This window comes from Teleopsis dalmanni, chromosome 1 (genome assembly GCF_002237135.1).
Source record: "Teleopsis dalmanni isolate 2A chromosome 1, ASM223713v2, whole genome shotgun sequence".
Lineage (NCBI taxonomy): Eukaryota > Metazoa > Arthropoda > Insecta > Diptera > Diopsidae > Teleopsis > Teleopsis dalmanni.
In genome coordinates this window covers 53,739,426-53,747,672 of record NC_051846.1, presented here as the reverse complement: position 1 = coordinate 53,747,672, position 8,247 = coordinate 53,739,426, and the positions used below count along the sequence as shown (strand labels likewise).

The window sequence follows — 8,247 nt, the reverse complement described above, 5'->3', positions numbered from 1 at the left end:
CTAAAACGTTATTAACTTTAGACATTTTAGGTCTACTTCCGCCGACAAAGCGTTTATGCTGAGCCCTAAAAGCTTTCATTATTTAATAAATGCTTTGTGCAAATATATTTGCAATGCCACTACAGCGCTCAAGGAGCCCACAAACACGTTCAAGCAATTTATGTACATTTTTCATATCAAACACAACACGCATATAAACACACAGACAAAAGACATGCATATAAACGCCTACGCAATGCCGCCTCTAGTGTGTGTTTCTGTTTGTATATATATATATATATATATCTATATATGTGTGTGCGTTTGTGGAGTTTGTAGCTACAAGTTAGTCATTACCCATAACGTAATCATATACATGTATATTTTTATATACACAGACATAATAATACATTATTTATTTAGTAGGGAACACGTGCTACACGCATATCCTACGGCGTCCTTGAGCGCACCTAACCAAACCACATTAAAATAAACATAGACAGCGCAACACACACATACAAACAAACACATAAATACTCATTTGCAGGAACAACACCAAATGCAAGCAAAGAACACAATATATGCAAGCAATAAGCTTTTTACTACGGGAACTGCGCCATTTTATTACGCCATATTAAATGAGTATTTCTTCACTGCTTTTACTGCCAGTTTTTACTGTCTTTTTTTGCATTGCTTTTGTTTTGTTTTTTCTTTTTCTTCAGCTTCTGCCGGTTTTGCCGCCAAGTGCTGCTTGAGTGTGGCAGAAACATGAATTGTGCGTATGAGTAAGTCAGTGCGTATGAGTTCTCGTATTTATTTGTGTGTCTGATTTGCTCTTGAATGAAATACGCACTCATTCCTTTATTGTCTAGGTAAGGACTTTGTTGCGTGCATTAAGTCTTTGAGTGACTGTGGGGCTATGTGGCTGTGTGGCTGTGAGTGAGTGAGTCAGTCATTTCATACCGACATTTCATGCATAAAATTTTGCTGAAATTAAATAGAAAAACGTACACTTTTACTTTGCTTTCTTTTTCTTCTTGCTTTTTTTTTTGTTTTCGTTTTTGTATTCTGTAAATATTTTATTTATTTTTTCACATACCTTGCCTTAAAGTTGGTGTATATCTGTGTATGTGTGTTAGTATCTGTGTATCTGAACTAATGTATGCACATGTACTTTACATAAATTCGTTTATGTATCTCAAGGTTAAATTTATATTTTTGCTTTGGCTAAAATGTTTCGATAAGAGTTTTGTGTTCGTTTTAAGTGATCTCATATTGGAGCAGACAATAAATGTTTATTAAATAAACTTGTTTCGATAAATAATAAAATAAGTTCCAAAGAAATATGTAATCGAATAAATTTGTAATCATATGAAACGACTCTTAATAGATAAGGAGTAGCAGAATTGCACTGAATTGGGTTCGTCACATATCCATTAGGTCGCCTTTTCAAAAACTTACAACAGAAAAAGATATTTATTATTCACGAAAAAAAAACATGATTTGATTAGTGGATAAGTGCTTTTCGCAATAAGGTAATGGAAATAACTTGCTCTATTTAGAAAAATATTACAACCTTTTATATTACTTATGGATTTATTATAAAGAATCACTCAAATAATACAGCAAACATTCTCTTTATTTTTTTGTAATAATTTTTCTTTTAATTTATTTCAAACCAAAACATTTATTATGGTTTGAAAATTTGCTATTAAAGTTTGTTATTTGTTATTATGTTCTGAAAAAAAAAAATCAAAAAAAAAATCAAAAAAAAAAAATCAAAAAAAAAAAAAAAAAAAAAAAAAAAAAAAAAAAAAAAAAAAAAAAAAAAAAAAAATCAAAAAAAAAAATCAGAAAAAATCAAAAAAAAAATCAAAAAAAAAATCAAAAAAAAATCAAATAAAAAAAAACTAAATAAAAAAAAATCAAAAAAAAATTCAAAAAAAAAATCAAAAAAAAAAGTTAAAAAACAAATCAAAAAAAAATTCCAACAACAAAGGTCGCAGGCAATTTAGTCATTTTATTAAAACCACCGAATGAAAATAAACTGTAAAATACCAAACTTAGTGTACTCTAAACAAACAGTACACTAAATAAAGTTGCAAATTTAAATTGTTTTAAACATCAGAGCTACAGTACTTTTTATTTTCGATTACTAATGTAAAGAACCTTTTTTCTTATGCCGGGGTTTTTCTCGCCGGATCCCAGAGTCGTTACAAGAATATTTTTTCTCTGTAACCCTGAATCGTTCGTATAATAATTTTCAAGCCACTTAAATTTTTTTTTTAATTTCTTTATTAGTTTTCGGAATTTATTTTACAATATTTATAACTTATTTGCTAATAAATATATAATACATATTAAGAATTATAATAAGAATTTTTAATTAATGGTGGATTTGGAACCAACACTACCGACAAGGCTGTGTTGCTTAGGAACAGTGTTACCGATAGGGCTACACTGATGAGCTTGGAACCAACGCTACCGACAAGGCTGCGTTGCTTAGGAGCAGTGTTACCGATAGGGCTACACTGATGAGCTTGGAACCAACACTACCGACAAGGCTGCGTTGCTTAGGAACAGTGTTACCGATAGGGCTACACTGATGAGCTTGGAACCAACGCTACCGACAAGGCTGCGTTGCTTAGGAGCAGTGTTACCGATAGGGCTACACTGATGAGCTTGGAACCAACGCTACCGACAAGGCTGCGTTGCTTAGGAGCAGTGTTACCGATAGGGCTACACTGATGAGCTTGGAACCAACGCTACCGACAAGGCTGCGTTGCTTAGGAGCAGTGTTACCGATAGGGCTACACTGATGGGCTTGGAACCAACGCTACCGACAAGGCTGCGTTGCTTAGGAGCAGTGTTACCGATAGGGCTACACTGATGGGCTTGGAACCAACGCTACCGACAAGGCTGCGTTGCTTAGGAACAGTGTTACCGATAGGGCTACACTGATGGACTAGGAAAATGTTATTTAAATATTTTTAATTACCTGTTTATACACTTGCTCTGGCTCTGTCAAGTGTTCTGCTTCGTGGCCTGCCATAGAGTCTCTGGTGATGTGCACTGTTCGAAGTGCTGTGGCCAAGTCTCTCTGGTGATGTGCACTGCTCGAAATGCTGTGGCCAAGTCTCTCTGGTGATGTGCACTGCTCGAAATGCTGTGGCCAAGTCTCTGTGTTTTACTTTGCTTCTCCTTTTATACGGATTTTGGAAACGGGACTTCTAATTGTTGAGTGCACTTTGTACAGCTTTGTTATTGTCCATTCTAAGTGTCTGCGTCTGGTATGCTTACTGTTGCTGCACATTTGTTAAAATTTTACAAAATAGTTACCCTCAAACAAAAAGGTGTGTTATTACTTAATTTATATTTTAAAAGGAATTGCTTTTAATTTTTATTAAATTAATATTAACTTAATGATACTGATTTTATATACTAACTTAATAATACCTTAATTTTAAACTTATTCATACCTTAATTTTTATTACTACCTTATACTAATATTTTATTTTATGTGTAACTTAACTAATAATAAACAAATTATATTTAACTAAAAATACCTTAATTCTATTGTTGTTTTTTTTTTTTTTTTTTTTATTTTATTTTCTTGTTGTTTGTTTGTGACGAGATTCTAAAACTCGTCACACTCCCTCCCTTCATTGGAAAGGGGGAACGACCCGAATGGCACCAGAATTTGCTATGAGCACCTTATGTTTTTTTTCCTGATTTTGCACATAAAAACATGGCGACGGCCCCGTTTTAACTTTTGAGCGTCCCTCTGTATCCGTTCCCAAAGTTCTGCGGTGGTTCTGGGGCTAGTTTTGCAGCAAAATGAGCCTGAGCGTTGGATAGTGGATGTGTTTGACTAAAACCATATCGCCAATCTGTGGTTTCCATGCTCTGGGTCGTAAATTATAGTGTTTGGCTTCTGTAACGTTTCTTCGGAGTTTTGAATATTTTATAAAATTCGTCTTGGGCCGTGGTGACAATCTGATCGTTCTCCGGTTGGGTTGTACAACAAATTTTCGTTTGCCGTTGCTGGTTTTTTGTGCTGACTTTGTCATCTGTTTCGAGACAACGTTCCTTAATTTGGTATGGTAATTGTTCCTGTTGGCCTTGTTGTGTTTCAATAAATTTTATTTGCTGTTGTACTATTTGCTTTTGTGTACCTTGTAGTTGTTGTAACTTTTGTACTTTGATAGGTCTCGGATCTTGCTGTTTTTTCCCTTTGTTAGGTCTCGGGTCTTGCTGTATTTTCACTTCGATAGGTCTCGGATCTTGTTGTTGTACGATGTGTTCTAGCGTGTCTTGTGGTTGCTGTGAATCTCGGCTAGGTGTTGTATTGATAGGACTTGAATCTCGGTATTGTTGTAACTTCGGTGCTTTAGTAGATTTCGGATCTTGTATTTTTACTTTGATAGGTCTCGGATCTTGCTGTGTTTTCCCTTTGTTAGGTCTCGGGTCTTGCTGTATTTTCACTTCGATAGGTCTCGGATCTTGTTGTTGTACGATGTGTTCTAGCGTGTCTTGTGGTTGCTGTAAATCTCGGCTAGGTGTTGTATTGATAGGACTTGGATCTCGGTATTGTTGTAACTTTGGTGCTTTAGTGGATTTCGGATCTTGTTGTATTTTCACTTTGATAGGTCTCGGATCTTGCTGTATTTTCTCTCTGATAGGCCTTGGATCTCGCTGTATTTTCACTTTAGTAGGTCTTGGATCTTGTTGTTGTACGCCGTGTTCTAGCGTATCTTGTAGTTGCTGCTGCTGCCGTTGTCGATTAACTTGCTGCTGTTGCTGTTGATTAGTCTGCTGTTGTTGCTGTCGTTGTTGCTTAACTTGCTGCTCTTGTTGTTGATTAGTCTGCTGCTGTTGCTGTCGTTGTTGTTTAACTTGCTGCTGTTGCTGTTGCTTAGTCTGCTGCTGTTGCTGTCGTTGTTGTTTAACTTGCTGCTGTTGCTTAGTCTGCTGCTGTTGCTGTCGTTGTTGTTTAACTTGCTGCTGTTGTTCTTCGACGGCTATGGATTGCAGTAGTTTTTGTTTTTGCTTAAAGAATCTAGACGGGATAAAAAAACTTTAGAAAATCAACCTTGAAATGTGTCCAGTACTGCCAACGACAATTGTTGTTGCGATACCATATCAGTGCATTATTTTCGAGAAGTAAGGGCATTGTGCGTGGAATTAAGTTTACATCGATGCTATACTTGTCTGCCAGTTCTTCTATGTGTTCGATGAAACTCAATGGATCCTCACCACCGTCATATCTGAAGGACCATTTTTCCACATGTTCTATTGTTTGAATGGATGAGCGCATTGTAGGACTCATATCTGCCCCTTTTGTATTCCACGTGTGATATACGTTGATATATTTTTTTTCCTTCCAGAGTCCTTTCATTCGAGTTAAGAGTTCTGTGATGTGACCAACCAGGTTCGTGCTAAAATCGAATCCTCCTTACTCATTATTATATTACGAAGTTTCCTACGTTGTATTCAGGGTCCCTGCTCGGGCGCCACTTGTAAAGAACCTTTTTTTTTTCTCTCAAGCCGGGGTTTTTCTCGCCGGATCCCAGAGTCGTTACAAGAATATTTTTTTCTCTGTAACCCTGAATCGTTCGAATAATAATTTTCAAGCCACTTAATTGTTTTTAATTTCTTTATTATTTTTTTTCGGAATTTATTTTACAATATTTATAACTTATTTGCTAATAAAATATATAATACATATTAAGAATTATAATAAGAAATTTTAATTAATGGTGGATTTGGAACCAACACTACCGACAAGGCTGTGTTGCTTAGGAACAGTGTTACCGATAGGGCTACACTGATGAACTTGGAACCAATGCTACCGACAAGGCTGCGTTGCTAAGGAACAGCGTTACCGATTGGGCTACACTGATGAGCTTGGAACCAACGCTACCGACAAGGCTGCGTTGCTAAGGAACAGTTTAGATGGGCTCACTGATGAACTGGAACACGCTACGACAAGGCTGCGTTGCTAAGGAACAGTGGTACGAGCTACACTGATGGAACTTGGAACCAACGCTAACGCAAGGCGCGGTGTAAGACATGCTACCATGGGCTACATGAGAGCTGAACAACGCTACGACAAGCTGCCGTGCAAGAAAAGTGTTACGATTGGGCTACACTGATGAGTTTGGAACCAACGCTACCGACAAGGCTGCGTTGCTAAGGAACAGTGTTACCGATTGGGCTACACTGATGAGTTTGGAACCAACGCTACCGACAAGGCTGCGTTGCTTAGGAACAGTGTTACCGATAGGGCTACACTGATGGACTAGGAAAATGTTATTTAAATATTTTTAATTACCTGTTTATACACTTGATCTGGCTCTGTCAAGTGTTCTGCTTCGTGGCCTGCCATAGAGTCCCTGGTGATGTGCACTGTTCGAAGTGCTGTGGCCAAGTCATTGAGTGTCTTCTCTGTTGATATGCACTGTTAGAAGTGCTGTGGCCAAGTCCCTCTGGTGATGTGCACTGTTCGAAGTGCTGTGGCCAAGTCATCCAGTGTCTTACTTTGCTTCTCCTTTTATACGGATTCTGGAAACGGGACTTCTAATTGTTGAGTGCACTTTGTACAGCTTTGTTATTGTCCATTGCTTACTGTTGCTGCACATTTGTTAAAATTTTACAAAATAGTTACACTCAAACAAAAAGGTGTGTTATTACTTAATTTATATTTTAAAAGGAATTGCTTTTAATTTTTATTAAATTAATATTAACTTAATGATACTGATTTTATATACTAACTTAATAATACCTTAATTTTAAACTTATTCATACCTTAATTTTTATTACTACCTTATACTAATATTTTATTTTATGTGTAACTTAACTAATAATAAACAAATTATATTTAACTAAAAATACCTTAATTCTATTGTTGTTTTTTTTTTTTTTGTTTATTTTATTTTCTTGTTGTTTGTTTGTGACGAGATTCTAAAACTCGTCACAATCTAATATCGATTAATCATCTAATATATATGGTAATTGTGCCACACTCAGTCCAAGAAGACATCGAAATCTTATTGATATTAAAAAGGAAATACATTTATTAAAATCAGAAACATCAGTTCGTTTTACTTTGGTGTGTTTTATGTATAATTATATATAAAGTAATTGAGAATTATAAAAAATTTAAGAATGAAAAGTTAGACACGGTCAATTATTTTAAAACTGCTGTAACCTTCGAACTGTTTGAATCACTACATTCATAATTCAATTCATAAAAGCTGATTTTATGATTAAAAACCATTCAAAAGTTTTATGAAATTATTATTGTTTAAAATCAATGAGCGAAAACAAATAGAAAAGTACCAAATAAAGTGTACTGTTTTGTATTTTTGTTAAAAACAAAAAACAATATATTAAATAGAGTCCGCAACACATCAAAATATGTTTAGAGTTTGTGTTCATCTCATTAAAAATTTTTAATCTTCTCGTAAATCTTCTTTTCACGAAGGTGGTTATTTATTTAGCGATCTTTTCTTAGTGATCTCGGATCTTTAACGATCCCAATGATGTACAGACTTCTAAAACCAGCAAACATTACCAAAGACCAGTGATAATAAGTATTTGACAATACTGGACACAGCTATGTGACGAGCAACAATTTTCAATTGAATATAAAATAAAATTTATAATTCACAAAAAAAAAATATCTGTTTGACTAGTACAGTATTCCCTTAAATATAAGTCATTAAACTGAAGTAGCTGATGTAAGCATTTTGGAGAGGTCAAATTTCGAAATAAACTCATGCACTACTCTTTATCATAAACATCAAAATTAAATTTAATATTTATCACAAAAGCTATATTACTTGCCTCTGTCATTTTGTACAGTTGTTGTGAAATGCAATATATTTTATTGATGCACTTAACTTTAATGGTCTGACATGAAGTGTGCAGATGCGTTCAGTTTGAAAGTAACTTGGCATTGATAAGTCAAGACCAACAAGTTCAAGAAAATGCAGTTTGTTATAAAACTATAAAATCCTTTTATTCCCATATAACTTTGTTTTATAATTGCAATAAAAATTATAGTTTGGTTTCTATTCGTATATTAAGTGGAGTATAAGAAAACACAAATAAAATGACGAAAAGATGATTTCTAACACTGGCAACTATGAATATGTCAGCGAAGAACAAAATATTTGACGAAGACAACATCTAATATGTTTAAAAGTACCTGATAAAAATCCTTGCTGAAACATCTTCAAGATTCTTCGACAAAGAACAATCTTC

At 34.7% G+C, this 8,247-nt stretch overlaps 1 protein-coding gene across 1 annotated transcript in view; it reads right to left on the bottom strand.

Annotated features, from left to right (window-relative positions):
* LOC119668050 (ubiquinone biosynthesis protein COQ4 homolog, mitochondrial) overlaps positions 1-8,247 on the bottom strand; it is a gene marked incomplete in the record, with an annotated part of 441,748 nt that overhangs the window by 98,192 nt on the left and 335,309 nt on the right.